Consider the following 24,426-nt stretch of genomic DNA (forward strand, 5'->3'; position numbering starts at 1 on the left):
TTCTTTACAGAATTCTTGCAACTGGGGAGAGCTTCACCAGCCTGGCATTCCAGTATAGACTAGGGATAAGACCGTGGCTGAGTTTGTATACATGCCCTATAGAGCCATTGAGACTCAAATGATGTCATCACAGTTTCCAAGACCAACTGTGGAAATGTGGAGAGACATTCCCTCAGATTTTTGGTTAAAATGGAACTTTCCAAACTGCCTAGGTGCTCTAGATGGAAAACATGTCACATCCACATTCTGGAAGTATGTTTTTCAAATACAAGAGGACATTTTCTATTGTCCTTTTAGCACTGGCAGATGCAAACTACAAGTTCACATTTGTACAGGTGGGTGACTTTGGCAGAACTAGTGATGGTGGAGTGCACAGTGGTTCTGCTCTCGGTAGAGCAATGGAGGGTAAAACTTTGTCTGTGTCTGAAGACTGCCCTTTGCCAGGATCAGGTGTACATGACCCAAATTTCATACACCATGGTGGGAGATTCTGCATTTCTGCTCACGACTCATTGGATGATACCATTTACAGGGAATAGAATTCCATGATGGAGAACAATTTTCAATTACAGACTGTCAAGAGCAAGGATTGTAGTGAAGTGTGCCTTTGTCATTCTAACATCTAGGTGGAGGGTACTCTACACAAGGATGGATATAAAGCCTGAAGATGCCGACTCTGGTCACTGCATGCATCCTTCAAGATGTGCTACCACCTGTTATAAACATGGGTGTAAACAGGGGATCCAGAGAAGCTTATGACGTGAGTGAAAAAACGTGTAAATTTTTCTGCTCCCCTGAGGGTCGCGTTTCAAGGCAAGACAATATGGTCTAGAGTACAGCAGAATACCTAAAGTGACCACAGTGGAAATGTTATAGATATTTGATATGCAATCTAATAATCTTGACATTGTAAATTGTACATATTTTAGGTTTCTGCTCAAAAGTAAATCTATTATTACAACCTTGACATATGTACTTTAATTAAAAACTGAAAATGTAGCATTTTCATGGTATGTTTAGTAGCATACATACATTACCAGTATAATAGCAATAGCACAATAGCAAACCTGTTTATGATTTGTGCTGATAATGCAAAAGCATTAATAATGTAGCGATAACTGATATAAAGCAGTTCGCAGTGGAGTGTTGTGGTAGAAGTTGGTGGAGAGGGCCGATGGGGTAGCAGTGTTTTCTTTACAGATCCATGTTTCAGTCAATAGGATTAGACAGACTGGCGAAGGCCGGGATGAAGTCTTCCTTGTTGACAGATGACTGACAGTTCCAGAGCCCTACAGCCAGACAAGCAGACTATGGAGGGCTAGTGCAGAGTCACTGAAGATGGTGCTGAGGTCTCCGCTGTGTACGTTTGTAAGTGCATATACATTGAACAGTCTGAAATTACTGGAAACAGATATTAGTAGCAAGAAAAATAGACAATGGGAAAGTAAGGGAAAGAAAAATGTAAACGTTTTAATGAATCTTTTTAATAGAGCACATCTCAAAAATAATTTAAACTTCTACTGTGACTCATATTCATATTTACCAACTTATTTAAAGTAGTATTGCACTGGCCGAAGCCTATTACAAAAGGGTGTTAAAAGAATGAATTGGGTTATTACCCATCTTGCGATCAAAGCTTGATCAAAGAAAATAACAGCGTCTCTGCACTTTAACATTTGGGATTTTTTTTCTGAAACAAAGACAGGATGCAGTGATCTAACGCTGGCATTTAGAGGCCAATAAACACAGCCCTCCGGCATGCCTTGTGGCAAGTCAGGGTATATACATTTGGAAAATCTGCAACATTTTGGATTTGACATATGCAGGATATCTGGAGGGCAACACAGCGGATTGCAGAGCTCAATTGAATTCCTGCCCACATATTTCTTTCCTGTGAATACAGACATTGCGTATAAATATTTAATCAACAATTATCAAGAAACTATGAAAACACGCTCTATCCTCTCTCATTATCTGTTCAGCCTGGTGTCTGCTTTTTATTCCAGCTGTGAATGCACCTCATCATTCAGGGCTCTCACAGCTGTACCATGACTAATGATAGGACTCTCAGGACACCTTCCTCACAGTGTCCCTCTCCTACACGGTATCAGTTTGGAAAATGATAAATACGCCGTTTCCTCTGAGGTTTGGAAAAAAGAATGACCTTTTAAGAGCCTTCTTTTGAAAAAAGAGATGCTGTGACACAGGCTTTTTTGTACTCACATTTTTATACACGTTTTCTTCATCTTATATGTGGGTTTAATAATTGCTTTTAATAAGTGTTTGATAAGCTTAATATTTGTTTAATAAGCTTTAGCTTTTTTTCTGGGTAAAAAAATCAAAGTATCAACATATCTTTTGAAGACATTAGGATAAGTGCTTAAACAGCAACTAACTCTCAAAATGAACTTGCCCTCAGAAATATTAGAGACGCATCAAAATATCAGCCAATAGTCTGTATCAGCTGATTTGTTTAAAACAGAAGACGATCAGGATCGATATAGTTAACTTCCAGTTTGTGTTTGGCTGTCATCTAATAATATAACTATTTATAGTTTATTTAATTGATGTTAATATTTATTAATATTATTATTTTAATGTATAATCATTGTATTCGATAAACGATTTGTTGAATTTTGTTGTATTTTCATTTTATTAAATCCAAAATTTGTTGAATGGGTCCGGTAGTTCGATCGCATTTAAACAAACCGCATGGCACATTGACATCTAGCGGTTGAGTTTGGTATCGGAGTCTTAATTCAAAATATTGAAGAGACAAGTTTAGCCAAGAAACGGTTCTTCACGGTTTCTTTTGATTGTTATCAGAAATAATCTACAGGCACTCTATTGTTTGAGAATGTGTACCAGAAGTTAAGGTACATTAGTTTAGGTTGTTAAGATGAAACCGTCTATAAAAAAAATGAACAAACATCACCAATTTAATGTTCAATATTAATAGTTATCATATGAATTAACGACTTTCAAAAAGTTGAGTAATATTAATTTAATCTTCTGAATCTGCATATAGCATTATAAATGTGTGACTACTTGCCCCAGCCTATATAAAAATGTGTCGTTGTTTAGAGGCAAAAGTAAGGTCAACAACTACAGTATATAAAAAATAACATGAACAACTAAAACCTTATTTACTGGCCTTAATGAGATTTTCCATGGCAGTAACATCTCGGGGAAGTGTTAACATACCCCCCTTGTGTTTAACTAATAAGCCTTTGAAATGAAGTTATTTTTACATAAATCAATGCTGCTTCAGTATACAATATCTATATCAGTAGCCTACTAAAATCACAATGTGAAAATGTTCCTATCACTCAGCAAAAAAACAACAACTGCAGCTCAAAATGCAAGGTGCGTGATGGACAGCAGTACTAAAGGGCCACTAAGAACACAAACACGGGAAATGATTAGGAGCCGTCTGCGGGACAGTGGCGTGATTTCCCTCGCCGCTAGTGCTCGATGCCGTTTGTCAGCTGCGGTGGCAGCCGGCCTGCCAGCAACACTCAATCACTGCGTTTATGAATCCAAACAACAGTCAGTTACGTGGTGTGAAAATCCACATAGGAGGGCCCGGAGCATCCAGCATGTCAACGCCGGCATCTTGGGGTTCTCCAATGGCAGATGAGATAAATTGCACGAGGAGGTGCTTTGTACGAAATGCAAACAAAGCAACCTGGGCTGCGCTCCACAATAGCTATACAGTACGTCTAAACAAACTAAGAATGTTCTGAATGTGAAAGCTTCAGGTAGCTTGGGTAACACTTCAATATAGGGGCAATTCTCACTATTAACTAGTTATTAGCATCCCTGTTATTGGCATATTGGCTGTTTATTAGCACTTATAAAGCACATATTCTGCATGACCATAGTCTACATACCTAATCCTACCCAATACCTAAATTTAACAACTACCTTTCTAACTATTAATAAGCAACAAATTAAGAGTTTATTGGGGAAAAATATAAGTTTTTGGTTTCTTAATAGCGGGAATTGCCCCTTGTAGTGAGTTCATGAAACTTTAGTTTATTACATTATATTAGCATACTTTGGGAATGATTATAAAAGACCAAAACACAATAGACAACGGTCTGTTCCAAAACCTAGCATCAGACGACTAAGAGGATTTACAAATTCGGGTAATTTAACAGAACTAAATCTGGTGCACAGATTTCAATGCTTAATTTGGTCTAATGAATAGGTTTAATATTTGTAACCTCTTCACTTTTCTGTTCATCTGTAAATAAATCTGTGTTGACAAAACTGTAAAATCCCAGCAAAGCATTCACAACCTGCATTATGCTAAGACATGATCTGATTTTAATACACACCGAAGCCATGGGTCTTAGCAGGAAAGAATAATAGAAAAGCCATTACTGCAGACTTCCCTTTACCTGTTTCTTTATCCACCCAACTCCTTTTCATTTAAGATCACCTCCTCTGGGCTCCAGCCCTGGGGCTTGAATGATTCACACCGGCTGTCCTGTTATTGGGTTTTCGGCTGCTTTGTCACATGAGAGTGTATGCAGTCTGATCCCTTGGGGAGGCCTAGAGGTGTCCATTTAAATGTTTGAATTGAATATACGGATGCAAACCAAACACCTCAACAACACATCTCAAATGCTATTTAAGGAGCTTTTTAAAGGAGTTTTACTACTATTACTGACAATTATAATATATTGACATATTACTTAATTTGCATGTTTTAGTAATTCAGTCAGAATATAAATATAGCCATACTATCATAGGTGAGTTTTGCATTCATTTTACAGCAGCATTCTGTGGATTCGATTTAACATAGCTAAACTAAGCAAGGAGTTCTTTGCGCTTATTGGTAGCTGAAAGCTTAGCCAAAAGTAATTAAATTAGTTATTTACAGTTACAAGGAAAAGCCAGGGGATATGTTTAATTTCGTAAAGAATGTCCCGTTCCAATTCAGCAGGATTTCTAAGATCTCTGCATCTTGTTTACTTGCTGTCTGCCTCAGCATGGCCAAACTATTGCACAAAATCTTGTTTTTTAGAGGATGGAAAAGAAGCCTCGTCACCATGGATCCTGGAACCCATCCGGACACGCCTCTGGCAGCTAGCCAGCCAAGCAGATTGCCTAAATTGGGTAACGCTTGTCAATTTAAAATGGCATCAGACAGTCTTTGAATAGCTGCACAAAGGTCATGGGTCCAATAAAATTGTAAAACTTGAATGCACTGTAGTCACTTTGGATAAAAGCATCTGCCAAATGCATAAATGTAAATGTGGCCCACTGTTGTCCGCTTGCAGCCTTATTCATCTAGAATCATATTTTTCTTGAATTTAAACAGATTTTTGCCATTGTTTCAGAGTTTCAACACTGCCAAAAGCTCTGTGATAATGACTGTTATCAAAGTTAAGTTAAATCAGAAGTGAAGAGTACTTAACGCAGACCTCCACTGTAACATTTACCTAATATTATCAACAAACACAGATGCGGCAATCTGGTTGTAGATGTTTGTTAAAATCTCACCCCGCAGCGAGTAAGGGCAAGAGATCGTTTGTATTGTTTTCGCACGCTGCGACAGCTGTGTTCTTTTATCACAGATCAGAAGCAATATAAACACAACATCGAGATAATGTGCGTGCATTGTGTTTACTTTACGACGATTGTACCACATCTCAAACATCAGAGAATAAACGGGCCCTATTAGAATAATAGTTTGAAGGACAATGGAGTGCAAGAGAAACGCCGGCGGATGGGAAAGAGAGATAGAGCTGACTTTCGGAATCGGCGCCTACCTCCTCCATGCATTGCAGATTTACAGATCTGTCTGCGCTTTATGTGGACGAAATGGAAAAGAGAATGGTAGCATGTTTACAACGCTATAAACTTTTCTTTAAATTCCCAAGGACTCGACCACCCTGAAACAGCGTCGGAGCCTCCATAAAGCTCAGCGTAATGCCATCCTTTAAATCTGATGAAACATTTATTGATCTTTTTAGATCTTATTTTATTTTCCTCCCCTTACTTTTACCTCTAGCACAGATGCAGCTATAGTCCGGCTAAAGAAGCAATTTGCATTCAAAGGTATAAAAGCAGGAACTGCACTGAGAAAGTTGCAGCTCTTTTGGTTCTGTCTGATGCTGTACAGTATGCCCATTAAGACATTTATTATAATTATAATTAAATGTTAGATAAATTATCTGTATTTGTCTCTTCAATCCACATCCATTTTGAAAGCACTTATGACACCATTGCTGTGTTTACTGGGCTGCCTGCAGAATACGGTCATTTGTAATTCTCTTTGCATAAAAAATCATAATTAAACAATATGTGACCCTGGTCTTATAAGTCAATAGTTTTGAAATTTAGATTTGTTGATATTTTGAAAGCTGAATATTTAAGCTTTCTATTAATGTATGGGTTGTCAGGATCGGACAATATCTGGATGAGATACAACAGTTTAAAGCTCTTGAATCTGAGGATGCGTAGCAGGGTGTCCACTCATAAAAGTTTTTATATATTTATGGTAGATATATAAAAAAAAAACATGAACATGAAAACATGATCTTTACTTAATGACCCGATGATTTTTGGCATAAAAGAAACATCGATAATTGTTACCCATGCAATGTATTTCTGGCTTTTTCAAAAAACGTTCCTGTGCTACTTAAGAATGGTTTTGTCATCCAGGGTCACATATGTGCTGTTAAGAATCAGCATTTACTTATTTTGTGGGTATACAGTATATGAAAATTCAGCTAAAGTCATTTTTATCTCATCATCCAAACTGTTAAAAACATGTTATAACCTTGACCTCTTTAATATTGATATCTTGAAAAGTCATGTAAAAAGTTATAATGGTAGTGAAATCAATGGTGAATATAAAATTTGGTGCTTGTTAACATAATTAGATTGAGACTTTAGCCTGGTTTTCACACACTGGATGACACGATATATGTACATATTAAGGTTTATATCAGCGCTAAACCCAATACAACAGCAAAATTGAGGGTTGCCAGATCTCTTAGCAATCCAGCAGCTATTTATTTAATTGACTTTAACTGCAAATTCCATGCCCGAACTGTGCATCGCACTATTAACTGTGTCATTTCTTTTCACCTTAAACACAAAGTGCATTCCATAGATATCAAATTCACCCACAGGGAATAGATTCATAATGAGGGAATTTTAATAAATTAGAAACGACGTGTTTGTCCTCCAAAGGACACAAACTAACATTGATTATGTAGGCTGTATCGGGTTCCATCTAAATTACATAAAGCCACACATTGGATCAATAGTTATTACTGTGTAAATTAATACAGTAGAGCTTATAGTGTTATCATGTGCTGACTGTTTAACTACAGGATTTTCCTGTTTGCTTCATAGTTCATAAAAACCCCATCAGTCCTGCAGTGATAGCAAGTGTAGCTGTTCAATAATCTGCTTTCGGTGGGCTTGTTTGGTTAAGATGTTCAAAGAGACCTTGAAAGTGTGAAGAGTCAAAGTGTTTAGACAAACAACGTTAGTTAGTGTTAATGATAAAAGGGAAGACTCATCCATTTGATAAGACAATAATATAACAATATTATTTACTCCAAACCATGAAGAATCAAGCTCTTTCAGGGTGCCGCACCAAGCTCCTCCTTCCATTTCATGTTCATTATGCATACAGAGGGGCTATTCCAAATGTTTCAGAAAGGTTGATTAGAACATTAATTGTTCATATGGTGTGTTCACATTTAAAAAGCTAGTTTTTTTGCTGTTAATTACATGCGGTCGCATAACAGGCTGTTTTAATAACTCTGTCCTCTAGTTTGGCAATAAGGTCTATGCTGCAATGTAATTAAAGAAGGGAAAATCACGCTGCTCATTCATAATAGAAATGTTTTGCAAAAATCATCACCCTGTGCCCTGTAGGAATATTCATGACAAATGATGTCATGGAGTTCTGCTTAATACGAATATGAAATGCCTCCTCATGATGACTCCAAATAGCTTTCATAAAGACAAAGACGTTCAGAAGTAGTTCCTGCTCGGCGTGGATGTCTATAGTTTGGTTCAGAATGCTAAACACAGAACTTTTGTCTAAAGCTCTGAATTTAGTTACTAATATATTTCATTGTATTGATTACCTAATTTTCAAAAACAATGTTACTTGATTTTCATTCTGAAGTTGCAGTGAAGTTTGACCTTCAGAATAGTAGAAAGACAAAAGTGCTCTGTCTTTACAAGAAATACATGTATATGCACTTGACAGTATCTTTCTTTCACAGAACAGATTTTCAGAACTGAAATTGCCACATAATTTAAAATATGTGCAAGCGGGTAAGAACAGCAGGTGAAATCATGAGAAATTTCAATGAGTTACTCAGAAAAGTATGTAGCTTTGCATGGCCATGAACACACAAACTCCGGGTGCACAAATCGAGCCGAACTCTTGGTATTTCAGAACTCATTCCTGGCATGTTGTGTCATAATGAAGTATGACAAGACATTTATTCACAGCACTTATTATTTGTTTGGGGGTAATTTGTTATGATGAGAATGCAAAGACAGTGCCTTTGTGTTGTAATTGAATAACACACGAATAATAAATTGGTCAGACGCATTGCAGCTGCTGTTTTGGTTTTTGTAATGTAACTCATCTAAATGAAACAACTTCACTCATTTAGTGTGAGAGCGTGTGCGTGCGTGCACACACACAGGCGGTTTCCATGTTTCATGGTGACTTTCAATGGAAATAATGATTTTTACACCGTACAAACTGCAGATTATATCCCCTAAACCTAGCACCAAAACCCGAAAGTTGAATTATAAACCGTCTTTCACAAAAAGGGCAAGATGACTAATATTACTACAGTTGTGGGAACTCGCACGTTTTTGTACTCATTTTTTTATTTGAATTTTCTACTTATGGACTAGCCTGTATGGCTAAATCTGGCATATTTACATAATGGACTTAAGTGTCCATGAAAATGTATGTGCATTATTAGAAATTGACAATAATAAACATTTCAATCAGAAATACTTGTATCATTTGTTTGCTGTCATTGAGCTGTAGCCTGGAATCACATTGTCCCACAAGATGTTCACTGATGTATCATCTCCAGTAACTTTTCTCTTTAGATTTGATAGAAATGTAGTTAAGGTTAAGACAAAAACAAACTGATGATCAAAGACAGGTGCGTGCTCTGATGCTTTATGCTCTTGTTATGCGAGGCTCAGCATTTTTTATGATGTTATTTCAAAACATATTTCGAAACAATGGCGTTAAAACTTCTAATTGAGTGAATTATACGGTTTGATTAAGACGTGATTCAGTTTACGAGAATTAATTTCCCCCGTGTTTTACGAAAAGATAAACTAATTTCTTGTGCTTTACATTTCATGTGCGTTCGAAAATATTTCAATTAACTTTAGTGATGTTAGCTTGTAATGACATACCTTCATTAGTTGTCAAGCGTTTTATTTATTTAATATACAGCGCGGTGCAATAGCACATTGACAGTCTGGGATTCAAAATCTAATGTAAACTTGGGAATAAAAAAGATAGACGATAAATTAGACTAAAGATTAAAAATATGTTTTACCTCCAAAAAAAAAGGTGATTAAGGAATACCATACACAATTCTCCACTTTCTAGGTTACCGGAGAAAAATACAATTTAAATCCCTAGAAAATAACAAATTTAAATAAATGTTTGAATTCACTTTTCATTCAAATGGTTATGCTGACAACATCATTTGTAATGAATGACTGAATTATGCTAGTGGCCAAATAATTTTGGACCCCACTCTACTAAGGATTGTTATATATTTGATACGTTTTAAATAGTTTTTTACATGAACATGTATTACCTGGTTTCACTGGGGCCGGCGAAGACTGAAAATGTCCCATTCCTGCAAAGAGAATTGTGGGTATTCAACTAAATTATTCCAATTGATCACTAGATGAGGTGTCTAATGTTAATGGTTTATGGTATTATTTTTCAGCTCGCCTGCATGCGTGCGTGGCCGAATTGATGTAAAGCTCTATTAAAATAGATGGCTATATTTTTCAGTGGCGTGAGGGTCACTGTATATCGCCGGACAGACTCGGTTATTCCCACTGGCTGTTGACTTATGCCTGGCTGTCTTGTAATTAAGCCGGGTAATAGCCTGCTCCGATGAGGGCCGTGTGCAGAAGTGAATGCCCCCCGCTTCTCATCACAAGAGAAAGAGCTTGTAATTGAGTGGTCAGCCTGAGACTACCATCAGCTAATGGCCACGAGGTGCACTGAGCGACAAGAATGCGGTATAGCCATCAATAATCAAAACGCTAACTGCAGACATTTGTCATCCATCCACCTGTTATATATATGAATCTTAAAAATAATGAGCTCTGACCCATAAATGCATTCATGCTGAGTCGAAGTATTTGGTTTCAATTCATCCTTATGTGGGTGTGGCCACTCTATCTGTTCTTTTTAATATGTTCAGTATGATCCAATAGACGGTTGGGTATCTGAAAAGAAAACAAAAGATGATCAAAGAGAAATTGAAAGAGTGCATTTTTGGTACTGATAAGGAACTGACTGGTATGTGTATAATAAAGCGACTCTAATAAGCGGATTCTCTTGATTTTTTAATTGCGTAATAAGGGCAAAGGATCACGGTATGTGATATGTTTGTGAATACCGCCACCGTCTTCATTAGTCTTGGTTTTGAAGCTAAAAAGGGCCAACTACCCTGACCTCTTGAAAATTGGACATTATCAGACACAAATTGATGTTTGGTTCCATATCTCCAGCCTCGAGTTTAGCTTTGCTTCTTTGATCATCTTTCAAAGCCACATGCTGTAAAAAGCTTTTATATCTCTGCCTTTTACAGAGAAGGATGTTTTCGGAGATCAGCCCAATTCAGGTTGCCTTGTTACTCATCCAGTAATGAACACACCACCGCTCTGTATGTTTGTGAGATCATCACTCAATTCGGTTATCATAGCAGAAAAAGCAAAGAAAGACAAAAAAAGCTCATCTTCAACTGCTAGATATCCTTCAACACAAGCACAGACAAAACACAAGCATTGAATCTTACAAAACAACAATCTTTTGGGCGAAAACATCCTAGTGCAATTACAGATAAAACGTTTCGAGAGAAATTGCCTGGGTCTGAATGATTGCACCCCCTCGAAGTGCACAATGCATACGTCTCTTTTTATCTTTATAATTTGCCCTATTGTACATTTATCACACGGAAGTCATAGCCAGTCAAAAATAAAAGAGTCTGTTTCTTGAGAGCTAGTGATGTGGTTTATTCTTTGAGTTATTGTCAATGATAGTTTGGCAGATGCTCTGATTCATGTGACCTTTTTGTGCTATTTTTAAATAAATCAGAACGTAATATACACAAGAAGAGCAAACTAATAAATCTGACACAATTTTGAGATCCATAGAAACATCAGTGGGTGATCATATTTTTTTGGTTGTTTTAACCCATGCGTGGCTAAAATATAGTAATTTTCAGGTTAATATAAACCAACAGTTGGGATTGTCCAACTTTTACCCAAACATGGGTCAACTATCAGTTTCTTTAGAATTGAAGATACTTTATAAAAGTTAATTGGCATTCTATAATAGTCCTTTTCTTCTAAGAGTGCACAGTAAGCAAGACAATAGTTAAAGGGATAGGTCACCTAAAAATGAAAATTCTTTCATCGTTTACACGCCCTCATGAGATTCCGAAGACTTTTTTTCTTCTACAGAACACAAAAGAAGATATTGGACAACATTGGACCCCATTGACTGACATTATAAGGACATCAAACTAGTCTGCATACTGTACATTGGTATGTGTGTAATGACAATAAATTGAATCCAATCCAATTGAATCCAATACATGATGACGACATTTTTATTTTAGGTGAACTATCCCTTTAAGATGCGTCTTCATTCCCTGTTTATTTCTATAACAACACTCACATGTGAAAAGGTCTTTGCAATCACACACACAGATACTGAACAGAACGCTTGCTGATTTAAAACAAAGGCTGCCAGTCGGCTGGGAGATTTAAAGTCCAGCAATAGGACGCAGGCTCAGAAGCTATTGTAAGAGAATAATTCCATTTCATGAATATGCGCTTGACTGCATACGGTGACAGAACAGTCTTCATGCTGTCTCTCACGTGCCGAACACTGACAGAATGTCATTTTAATGTTTTAAAATTCCAGGCTGAGAGCGCCACATTCTTCCCTCGGTTTTCAGCACAAGGGAACCTGCGCCGAATGGGAAAAAAGGAAAATGACTGACATCCTACATCTAATCTAACAACATGGAAGCATTTTGGAGTAAGGGCCGGCACAAAGAAAAAGGTGATGAGTGGTCGACAGGTGCTGAACTGGTACATTCTGCCCTCATAGCAAAATCTAGGTCGTACAAGCGTAATGTGGTCAAGCTGTTATGTTAGTGTGTCCGGGGCCACATTCACGCCTTCTATAAGAAAAACATCCGGTTTTATAATGACATGAAAATGTGTTGAACTATTTCTTTAAAAGCACATTTATATGAAATGTGGTTATGCTCTTAAATAGCCAGAGCACCGATGTCTATCTAGACACAAAGCACTTATTAGACCAAGATGTATTTTCCGAACAGCGAAACCAGGGGACTTTCTAAAACATAGAAAAAAAACATTTTAAAACATAAAAGCTCATATTTACACACCTCTGTACAAGATGCAGCCAAGAAAGTCATTGTGAATTGTTGAGCAGTGTCTTTTAAACATAAGACAACTTGTTAGATCCTGCAAACCAGGCCAAAGATCAAAACAGAAGTGTTAATGCATGGGCCAGACAGAAACTTACGCTTGGTGGAACGTGGGTGCAATCTTCCTCCAGCAGGGTCTAACTGGGCCTGACAGCTTTCCTTTCTGAGAACATGCACGGATAGATCCATTATGCATGAGAGGTCAAGGCAACGCCAGCCCTTCTGTTTTCTGACTGCACCTTTAAATGTGCAGCCTCGAACAGCTTCACCTGAGATACTATGTATCACAGATGTATAAAAACGTATGTTTCTGTCATGTTCAATTTAAATCACATTTATTAAAATGCTATTGAACATGAAACGGTGAAAAGGAAAAACGTTCTCAAAGGCGCATGATGACCGAGTTGATAACCACACGTAAAACCAGACAGCAAATTTGGACTTGACATTAATTGACGTCTATATGTCGATGGTCTGTTATAACTGTCATCATTGGATGATTCAAAGCACTCTCTACAGTTTGGTATAAGCCACCCTCATGTTGCACAGAAACACATTTCTGTGATTTATTTCCGGTCTCACAGACTTGAACCATAAGTGGTACAGAGACAACAAGAGGAAGTTTATCAAATTGACCGAGTGCGTCTAATTTTGACAGAGATATTTCAGTGCGACGCCAAAGTTGTCATCCCATGTCAATATAATGATACGCTATGTACTCTCGATTGCTAGCTGTCCAACTGCACAATACTTTATTTGCTACTGACATACTCAAGATGTGATTATAAACGCACCTCTTCAGTGAGAGATCTATTTTAAGACTCATCAAAGTTTCTTATGATGTCTGCCAAAAACTTTTAAAGTATACAAAGTTGCCAGGTGTGAACGTATCAGCTGCCCCTGTATAAGATTTATTTAGTTTAACTGGTAGTTGGAATTTCACCCTTAACATGAATTCCCCTGCATTTCTACGCTATTTTCTCTGCATTTGACGCTATATTTGCAAAGGTTTTTTTGTGACAATTTACTTATTAAAACCCTTTACAACAATAAGAACAAAATCTCCATATCCTTTAAGGGAAAGTTTACCCCAAAATGAAAATTCTTTCATGATTTACTCAAGTCATTCCAGACCTTTATGACTTTACTTATTCGGCAGAACACAAAAGAAGGTATTTCAAGACATGGGTGCCACCACAACATTGGTTGACTTCCATTGTACGGATACGAACCCAATGAAACATTTCTCAAAATATCTTCTTTGTGTTCCACATAAAGAGTCTCACAATTTTGGCTTAACTATAACTTTAAGTAATCATGACCTCAGCGTACAATTAACTTTTGTCCCTGGTTTTTAATAGGAATGAAACCCAGCATATGAAGAGAATTACAATTAATACAATGTCAAAATCTCCAACATGCGTTCCAAAACAATCCCATGACAAACAATCATGACATGGAGCTTATATATCAGTGCTCATGGATTGGAATTACTGACATTTCGCTGCTCTTTAAAACGCAGCGGTGGGTGAGCAGCCCGGTAATAGAGAACGTATGAAGTGTTGGAAGACATTTATCTATAAGTCAGTGATATGAGGCAACCTGTCAAAGCCTCGATGGCAAAGCGCACTGTCTAACGCATAAACACCCTCGCTGACTCCACGCAGACAGTCCTTTTGTGCCATCAATGCAGGCAAGAGGCATTTTAGAAATCCCTGATAACAAGCACACCTCCGCTCCTTTTTCATTCCAACCTGTACCTGTCAATAGCAAATTTTTCTGTTGCGTCACCAGTTGACAAAGCACTTCCGTTATTGACAGGGCTGTCTACCTTTATGTGCGCGAAAGTGATCACGATGGGAACCTTTAAAGAAAGCCTGTGACAAATGTTTCTCATTCATGTGGCTATGGCTATTAGAATTTGCTTTGAAGAGATTTTATAGTCTAATTTAATGAACACCGCATATAGGAATTTATTGTGTGTCTGATATTTGACCTGTGTTTTGACTTGCATAACCTTTTATGTTTTACTTATAGTCAATGTTTTCTTGAACAGCTGCTTTGTAACAATGAAAATTGTAAAAAGCTCTATATAAATAAAGCTGACTTGACTTGACAAAAGAATTATCATACACTGCATTATCATTTCTCAAAGGTCTGTCAATCAAAATAAACAAGTGTTAGTCAAATGAAATATGTTTCTTAAATATATGTGCTAATATCTTAAAATTTAAATACAAAATATTAATTTATATTTAATATAAAAATCACTAAGGGTCTCAAATGTAGACACTTTAAAGCAAAGCATTGTAAAGGCATACAGTCTATAATAATATTATTATTATTAATAATAATTTTTTAACTGACAAAATCATAAAAAGCATAATCCATTCTAAAATGCCCACTGATCAAAGGAAAAAAGTCCAATGAAATATGTGAATTATGTGCTAAATAATAAACATTAATAATAATATTATTTATATTTTTTGAATTATTATTTCAATTATTAATTGGATTGGATTCATTAATGTGATTATTATTGCGAAAAATAAATTTTCAATAGACAAAAAATAATCATACACTGCATTATCATTTCTAAAAGATGCATCGATCAAAATAAAAAAGGTGTACCGGTAGTCCAATGAAATATGTGAATTATGTGCTGATTCATTATTTAATTAATATTAAACTAAAAACAATTGAAATAAAAAGATTAATTAATATTTATATAAAATAACTTTGTATCCCAAATGAAGATAATTTAAAGAAAACGTCCAAGTCCTGTCCAACGTCCAAAACACTTTCTTTATAATGATAAACCTGATAAAACAACAGCAATAATTTGTATGCATTCACTGTAAGTTTACTTTTTCCAATTATAACACAATACAAATAAATATTTTGCCAGAGTTGGCAAATCCGCTGTAGCTTATTTCTTAATATGCGTTTTCTCCTTGTTTACTGATGTGACTTGCAATTTTGTGTCTAGAAAGAGTTGATCCCCAAATACTTGGTATCTATAGTGATCACAAACACGACAATATGTTCCCAGAGCTCAAGCCATAAGAAAGACTTTAATTCTCTCTATAGCCTGATTCATGCTGCCTCAAGGAGCAATAACTCAGAGATTTATCCCTACTAACAGAGTTGCAAATGGGACAGCCAAGAAAAGCTGATGATATACTGTTTCTGCCAGACAGCCTATGCACCCAAACAAAGACAAGTTTAACAAAATTTGAAAATAGCCTGTTAACATCTATAATTCTACAAGCGTGTCCGCTGGGATTTGTGGACAAGATAAACATGATCTAAAGAAATTAGCCTCTTTTAACACAAAGACAAACATGGACATATGTTTAGTACGTAGGGGGATCCTGTGGGTGGTGGAATGTTTTTTTTCTTGTTTTGTTCAATCTCTAGGGGACAAAACATAAAAATATCTCATCTAGGTGCAAAAGAAAACATATGTTTGAAGGTATAAGGCAGATTTATCCAATATCACATCACATTTTCCAAATCCAAAAACATTTTGCACTTGTGCCAGCCAACCCCAACGTAAACTACATGTTCAGACAGAATTACTCATTTTAAACTTCATGTGCCGACCAAACCCTGGCACACTTAAAAAAAGACAGGTGGTATCATTTAGCGCAAACTTTAGTATTTTATCAAATGAGAACTGGTTATAAAAATTTTTACATTTATCCAAGAAGACTTGACCATATTTTGACGTTTAATATCTAAACAATATGTCAAAACATGTAGTGACATTACCTACCTCTAACATGAATACAGGTGGATCTTTACTTCAAAAACGGTTGCGTTTCCTGTTCATGCTACAATGAATCATTGAGGAAACTGATGACGATGAACTTTGTCCATTTGCACCACCCTGCTGAACAATATGATATCACAAAGGTGTTCGACAGAAGTCATAATCTTACATTGTGGTTCTCAAACTGGGGAGCCCCCAAGATGGATCCGGGGGGTGGCACAGATTTTGTGGCATTTTATGAAAAAACTGAAATGTATCAAATTGTATGTAATCAAACACCCTAAAACAAAACCACCAACCAAAAATGATGTTCCTAAGTTAAAATTTAAGATAATAAGTCTGCATTTGGTGGGCCGCAAATCAATTGACTCTACAAAAAAGGGGGCCTCACAATGAGAACGTTTGAGGATCTCTGGTCTAAGATAATGCACATGGTTATGTATATCACATAGCTAAACTAATTCGGCAATGCATTCAATTATATAAAACCAATTGCATGTAATATTTATTTTATTCCTGTTTATTCCTTTAGTAAAAATGGCAAAGAAATGAATAGCATATTGTAATTCCCCTCTTCTTTTCAACCCAGAAGCAAAGCTAAAACTACACATTTATAAATGCACATGCCTAAGCAGTTTCTACAGCGATTCATAAAGATCCAGAAATACAGCGAACATTTAAATTCTGTAGCAGCAAGCCTTGATGTAGCAGGCAAAATTGCTATGACAGAAGAAGCAATGGGTATACCTTATTCAAATTCTGTGTTCACTTTCTCTCCTCTCCACAGCCATCATCTGACAGTGAAGATAATCACTCTGAGGGGAAAACGTAGAAGGCTTGTTGCCCGTCTCTGAATGAAATAGTGTGACACAAAGTTCCTGTCTCATGTTGATTAACAGGCTGCACGACTGAGCCGGTACAAAGCTATTATTTCTATAATTTGGATGTCAGTTCCCAGAACTAGAATCTGCTGATCTGGTATGAGAGTTTGAGAACGTGTGTGTCTACTGTACATGTTTGCCTCTTCACTTAGGGCCAAGTTCTCAAATATGTCCTAGCCAATATTGTAAAATGTCAAAAAACTAAGTTGTGAGGACTCTTGAAGTTGTGGATTGGCCGCATCATGTTTTGCTGTGCATTTATTACAGGGTCAATAGGTTACAAAACATATCGTCCTATAACGTCCTATAACTCTCCTCTCTCTCTCTATGTTTTAGTTTCAGCTAATTTAGGATCAACTGAGCTCACAATGTGGAAACCCATGACATTTGCTCCATTGTGTTTAACTGTTCCTGCAACTCAAATACACATTAAACAATGTCTAAGGGTTAGATTTAGGATCAGGGGTGAGAGAAAAGATAATTTGCTCAGTTTATAACCAACAGAGTTGGAGTCTCTGTTATGATGGAAATATCAGGTACGTGTGGGTGTGTGAGAGAAATAATTGGAGACATTGATCTTTACATATTGTTTAATTAAAGTCAGCACAGAAACAATTAAAAAAAAGCAAGCTAAACTATAAGAAGGACAATTAGAGCAGTACAATCAATACAAGACGATAGAATAAGCCTTTATATTTATGCTTTTATGGTTATGCAAATTTTTCCCAGCAGAAGTTTTTTTAACAACATTGGGCTTCCTGCTGCATTCAATATCAGCTCATATTTGGTAAACAAATACAGCAGGTCACAATATTAATAATAAAAGTCAAACCTTTATGTTTTCTATAACAAACTGTATTCTAAGGATTTTCCAGAAACGAGTATGGCGGCATTACATCGTTTTGTCACAGATAATTTGCGCCCTAGAAAAATACATGTATTTTGAGCACAATGTGAATAAGTTGCAAAAGATCGACATGAGCTGATATGCAAACTAGCCAAAATGAAGGAAACTGGTTTTAATGTTGACATAAAAGCCCAAAGCAACATCAAGTCTATTTGGAGTTTGTTCTTTGATTTAGAGCCCACTTTGAAGAGGTAAGGAGAAATTCATTGCACATTACAGTACAAAGCACTGATAAAAATAGACTCTTCTACCCAACGTTCACACACGCACGCACGCATTTCCATACATGCATACACAGATAAAGCACCCGGTCAAACAGAAGTGAAAATTTCAGAGTGAAGAGAAGACAGGAGGAGAGTGCAGGTGGACACCTCTTAGTGTGGACTCCCTTTTCTACGGGAAGCTGGAAAGAGATCACAGTGGGTGGGAACACAGATCTCTGAAAGAGAATAGCAGAAAAGGTCAGAAGTCACAAAGCTTTTTAACACCATCATGAGGGAGATAGATATGCCACCCAACCTTTGTCCAAACAAGACTACAAACTGGCAAGAGAGTCACATTTTTTAAATAAATTCATGCATTAGGTTTTGTGATTTGTGAAATAAAATAGTAGTTAGGAGTAATATTAAAGAGCCAATTACTTAACCTCTATAGGTATTAAGAGGTCCAATGTGTATTTTCTTGGAGGATCTATTGAGAGAAATGCAATATAATTTACATAACTATGTCTTCAGAGGTGTATAAAGACCTTATATAATGAAGCATTATGTTTTTATTACTTAAGAATGAGCTATTTCTATCTTCATACACCGCGGGTCCCCTTGCATGGAATTCACCATGTTTTTTCTAGTTTATCTCTAAATGGACACGCTGCTCTATAGAGCATGTTTTGTAAATACGGAAAAGAAAACGTGAGAGTATCTTAACCCTATGTCAGCCACCATAGTGCTTTGAAAGGGGTGAGTGCAAATTGTTGGTTGCAATTTGCAAACTCACCACTAGATGCCGCAAAATGCGTTCACTGGACCTTTAGTAGAAAATGTATCTACAAATTGGAACATTTTCCAATTAGAATCGAGATTTTAACAACGCATTATTATTATTCTATCATGTGACCTCATGAGTACTGTAATGCACTACTTAGTGGTTGTCCCGCATCATCAATAAACAAACTACAGTTAATTCAGAACGCAGCTGCCAGAGTTCTAACCAGGTCCAGAAAATACGATCACATAACCACAATGTTATCAACCCTTCACTGGCTACTGGCTACACTGGCTAAGTATCGTATTGACTAACGTTTAAGCTTCTAGCTACATAACAGAGCTTCTATCACACTACAACCCGTCTTGCTCTGTAAGATCTCAAAACTCCAGACTTTTGATAACACCTAGAATAACTAAATCCACCAAAGGGGGTCGAGCTTTCTCATACGTAGCACCAAAACTCTGGGATAGCCTTCCCAATACTATTCGAGTATCAAACACACTCTCCCAATATAAATCTAATTAAAGACTCATCTTTCAGCCCCAGCCTAATATGCAAAATAAACCACCGAGAGACTATATTTATTAGATATTATTTACTAGAATGATCTTGCTTGTTCGCCATGCACTGTGCTGTGTTTTACCTTTTTTCAGTTTTTTCAGTTTTTCTTATTTTCTCCTGTAAAGCTGCTTTGGAACAATGCACATTGTGAAAAGCGCTATCTACATGAAATTTGAATTGAATTTCAAAGTAATTGAGTTATTAGCACTGGATGGGTTGAGTTGGGACACAGTTTTGTTTACGAGTCAGCTTCACCAATGTCTTTGTAAACCACTGAAAAGAAAACATTTCACATAACATTGCCAAACCTTGCGGCTACTTCAGTTAGTGGAACAAACAAATAAACACTGGTCCCATTCTCCAGATGTCCACACCAACAACATCAAATCTGGAAGCAAGTTTTACACTTTATTCTGGAATTGTCCTGAGGTTTGGGGAGGTAATTTATGGTTGGTAGTCGGAGTTAAAGTTTTAATTAAGTGCTGGCCTAAGTCTGGAACAGAAGTGCTTCATTAATCACAAAACCAGAGAATCCATAAAAGGCCATAGCTCATCACTTTCATCTAAAATTATCCTTATTCACTGCACAAACAAGAAACTTTTAAGTAAATGAGAGTCAGGAAGCCATTATCCCTGTCATTGAAAGCTGCTTAGTATCATGGGCTGTGAAAAGTGTTTTGAATGGTGAGGGCAGAGTATGATGAGTATGATGACTAGAATGAATAGCGAATCTCACATCCCCTGAAAACCAAAATGATGGTCAATATTGAACAATGATATTCAAAAGATGCATACAAAAACTGTGTTATAAACAAATGTGGACGAAAATAACAACTTAAAAAATGTATAACTGTTGTTACTACAAAATCCAAAATCAATTAAATCATAAATTTCAGCATTTTTCATGTTGCCACCGTTTGTACTTTTGGCATTTTATCAGACAAAATCTTTAGGTCTCAACCTGAAATGGTTTTTAAAAAAGATGGAAGGAATTCCTGTTTATTCTGGGATCTTATTGGCTGCTTTATCTTTATTATCTTGTAAAAGTCATTTAAAAAATATATTTCACTCATTTAGGAAACAGGCACAATATATGTTTAAATTATATTTGATAAAAAATGGAAAAAGCAATAAAATAAATCTGCTCTGTATATACTTTTCATGTTTTTGTTGAAAGATCTACAAAAAAGTTTAGTGTACATTTATTTACTGTATGCATTTGTTTATGTAATAAAAATGCGAACCACTCAACTGACCGAAACAAATGAATCAGCATTTACGTAACCTGGAGAGATCCGGTAGCCTTTGCTCTCATGCACCCCTTTCTCTTGCCTACCACTGCTAAACACTTTATTCCTTTTACACTCTCTGCACCATTCCTTTAATTTACACCCCACATCCTTCAAAGCATCATATTTTACACACGATTCTAACAGTTTTTTCTTCCAGACGTGCTTATTTCACCTGCTGTGCCTAATACTTCCCAGCCACATCACCAGGCTCTGAACAGTAAGTTTGATCTCAAATGACCTGTCTGTGTCTGTCTTCCTCTGCGAGGCTGATCTGAGTGCAGTGCTGACACATGGAGGGGTCAGAGCCGCCCAATGAAATAAAAGTAAAGGGCTCTGCAGCCTTTTGATGTGTTTCTCACCTGCTATAATCTTCTGACCCATGGCGGGCTGCTTCGCATCCACTTATGTGCACACATACAGAACTGCACACAAAGGCAGAACAACCAAAAGGATGCGAGGACAGAGATATTAAGTAAGCATGGCCAATGAAAGGGACTAAAAAGAATTGAGAGGCAGATAATAAAAGGCTATTCATTAAAAGTGGGATGCGGAAACAATGTGAACTGCCAACTAAAATGACATATAATTGTTTTTTTTAGAAAAACCTTAACTTTAAGCACAAGAGAGTTCATGTGATTTGATGCAAAAGAGAACTCATTTAACTTGCTGAACTTGTACCTGTAGTTTAATACAGCGAAAGATAGATTTACATTTTCGTCTGTGTGAAATGTTTCACTATTGACCACTTTGCAAGATGTAAACACCAGAAAATTACATTTATTATTATTATATATCTTACATATATAGTTAAATATTAGTTTAACATTTTGATTCAGCTAGTTTTATTTTGTTAAATGTTTGTGTAGTGTAAAAAGAATTAAACAGGAATCTGTTCTGGACCCGGGTTGGACTACTTTTATTGTGGTCTATAAGTTTTTTAGCCCAATTTCATGTACAAAACGAATTACTTAAATGAACAATATTTAATGTAACAAAAATGTTTGTTTTCACAATTTTCACTGTCACACGCCGTGATTCACAATATTGTTTCAAAAACAGCCAGATATGTGACTAAATGTATCATATGAATTCCTGTAATATCAAAAACAAAAAATACAAATGACATTCTGCCAAAAAGAAAAGGAAAAACATACACACATACTGTATATAAAGTGAGAGAGAGATTATGTGACTGTCTATGATGTTGTCTGCCAACAAAAAGCCCTTAAGAGTTGTTCACCAGCCACTGTGTGGGAATCTTGGCTGAGCAAATGACAAAACATAGAGAGAGAGAGGATGAGCGAGAGAGCCAGTCAGTGAGCTGACTGTTAAAGGAGTAAACGGATGGGGCAGGGGGATGAAAGGATGGTGGTTGAGAAGGAAGGAGCACCTACTTTGAAATGACACAGATCAGAGGGCAAACTCCACCCAGGCTGTCACTCCAGCCAAGAAGCTCGTACTGCTGGCTACGTCCACATCAAAGGCTGCTTCACAGCCACCGCGGGGAGGATCTCCCCCAGTCACAGAAGCTTCTGTCTCTGCATGCGTGCCAACTATAAACCACGATACTTATTATACGAGCGTCATCTATGAGTGGAAATGACATAAGACAGCTTCTAAAGAAACTTTCAGGCTTATGAGGAAATTATGTGACTTACGTCTGATGTATTCCATGCTACTGTATTATTAAATGTTAATACAATTTCTTTATGGCAGATATACTCGTTTAAATTGGTAAATTCAAAAATTGGAAAAAACCGCCATGAAGTGACAAGCATAAACAACTCTTCGAATGAAGTTGGTTAAAGGATCGATTGATTGTTCAATTTCCATATTTAAATGTGTGTACTTTCATAGTTTTGATTTAAAACATTTATAATTTATGACTGCTATTTACAGTATGTTCAGGTAGGACGATCAATGGCCGGATCTTATGCCACCTAACTGAGCTAAGCATTGGTTCCCTCAACCGAAAGCCTGTTTTTCCCTTAGACTCGCTACGGTCGCTCGATATCTACGTAACCACCATCATGCCTCCGACAACCTTTTAAAACGTTATTAAAAATGTGTAACCTGGTAAGTTTTACTCCGTAAATGAATCCCCATCCACGTTTTTAGACATCTGTGCCCATGTTGCATTATTTGTGAGATTAATATGGGCATGACCTCTAACGTATCCACCAAAAGATCTAGTCGCTTTTAGCAACTTGTTCGCAACTTGTAAACAACCACCGTTTTTAGACATGATAAAGCTTTAAAAAATGACGAGCGGGTTATAACAGGTGTCTTTGTCATAGATTAAAAAATGAAAACGGTTTTGTTAACCGTAGATCTTATTTCAGGCGAGGTAGTCTATAGTGACACAACCCATGTACCAGCTACTAAGCCACATGATAAAAATGTTATATTTATGCAACAGACATCTGTTAAGGCATATGTCAAATAATACGTATCATGTACCCAGACCTACATGTTCCGATCAATTTTCTTAACCCAAACACTCAAAGATTTGGTACTCGGATGCTATTCAGGGCAAATCAATGTGGACAGATGGGCACCTATACTCAAAAAGCATCCATCTCGTCCCATTTCCAGGCAGCGTCCAGATGCCTGCTCCCGATGGCTCATATAAATCAAAGCCGAGCACTCTTCACAGCCAAACTATTGATTGTCAGAGAGGGAATTAAATGGTACCTCCGCACCTCCATTGATGCAGAGCAAATATTCAACAGAGTGAAAGCGGAGAAACGTCACATTCTTGTCCAGCTGCTTGCACACTTAGCAAACGCTCTTCCGGGCACATGCGGAAAGTGCCTAAGCTTTAACACCATCAGAATAGACAGGCTATCTGAAAGCCAGTCAACCATTCCCGTCAACCTGCCCATTTACCCTTTTGAAAAAGATTTTGTGAATTTTTCCCATCCATCAAAGCGCATACACAGTGTGAATAATGCTATATGTTGTGGGCTTTTTCCCAAATCTTTTTGTATGTAGCAGAGGCATGACTAAATGAATCTGGAGCTCAGCCATGGTCCATTTTACACTGAAATATACTATAATACACTAAAATATATATATAAGACCTGGCTAAATTAACCCTTTTAAATAATGCCCTAGATAGATTTTCAGATGCAGTAAATTTAAGCTAGTGCATTGGACAAAAATGTAGTTAAATTTTTTCAACTTAACTAATAATTATTCCCATATTATTCAGCATATGCACGCGTTACTCTAGAGCTACTAAGGTCCAAAATCTAATTTATTCTGATTTAACAACTAATACTGAGGT

General features: G+C 36.7%; 1 protein-coding gene across 1 annotated transcript in view; it reads right to left on the reverse strand.

The window, feature by feature from the left end:
- Positions 1 to 17,964: 17,964 nt before the first annotated feature.
- Positions 17,965 to 24,426, reverse strand: part of tsnare1 (T-SNARE Domain Containing 1) — a 90,306-nt gene continuing 83,844 nt past the window's right edge. Inside the window, exon 12 of the mRNA XM_079470125.1 lies at positions 17,965 to 18,736. The gene's annotated coding sequence lies outside the window, so the exon portion shown is untranslated. The remainder of the gene's footprint in view (positions 18,737 to 24,426) is intronic.

This window comes from Barbatula barbatula (assembly GCF_947034865.1).
Source record: "Barbatula barbatula genome assembly, chromosome: 12".
Taxonomy (NCBI): Eukaryota; Metazoa; Chordata; class Actinopteri; order Cypriniformes; family Nemacheilidae; genus Barbatula; species Barbatula barbatula.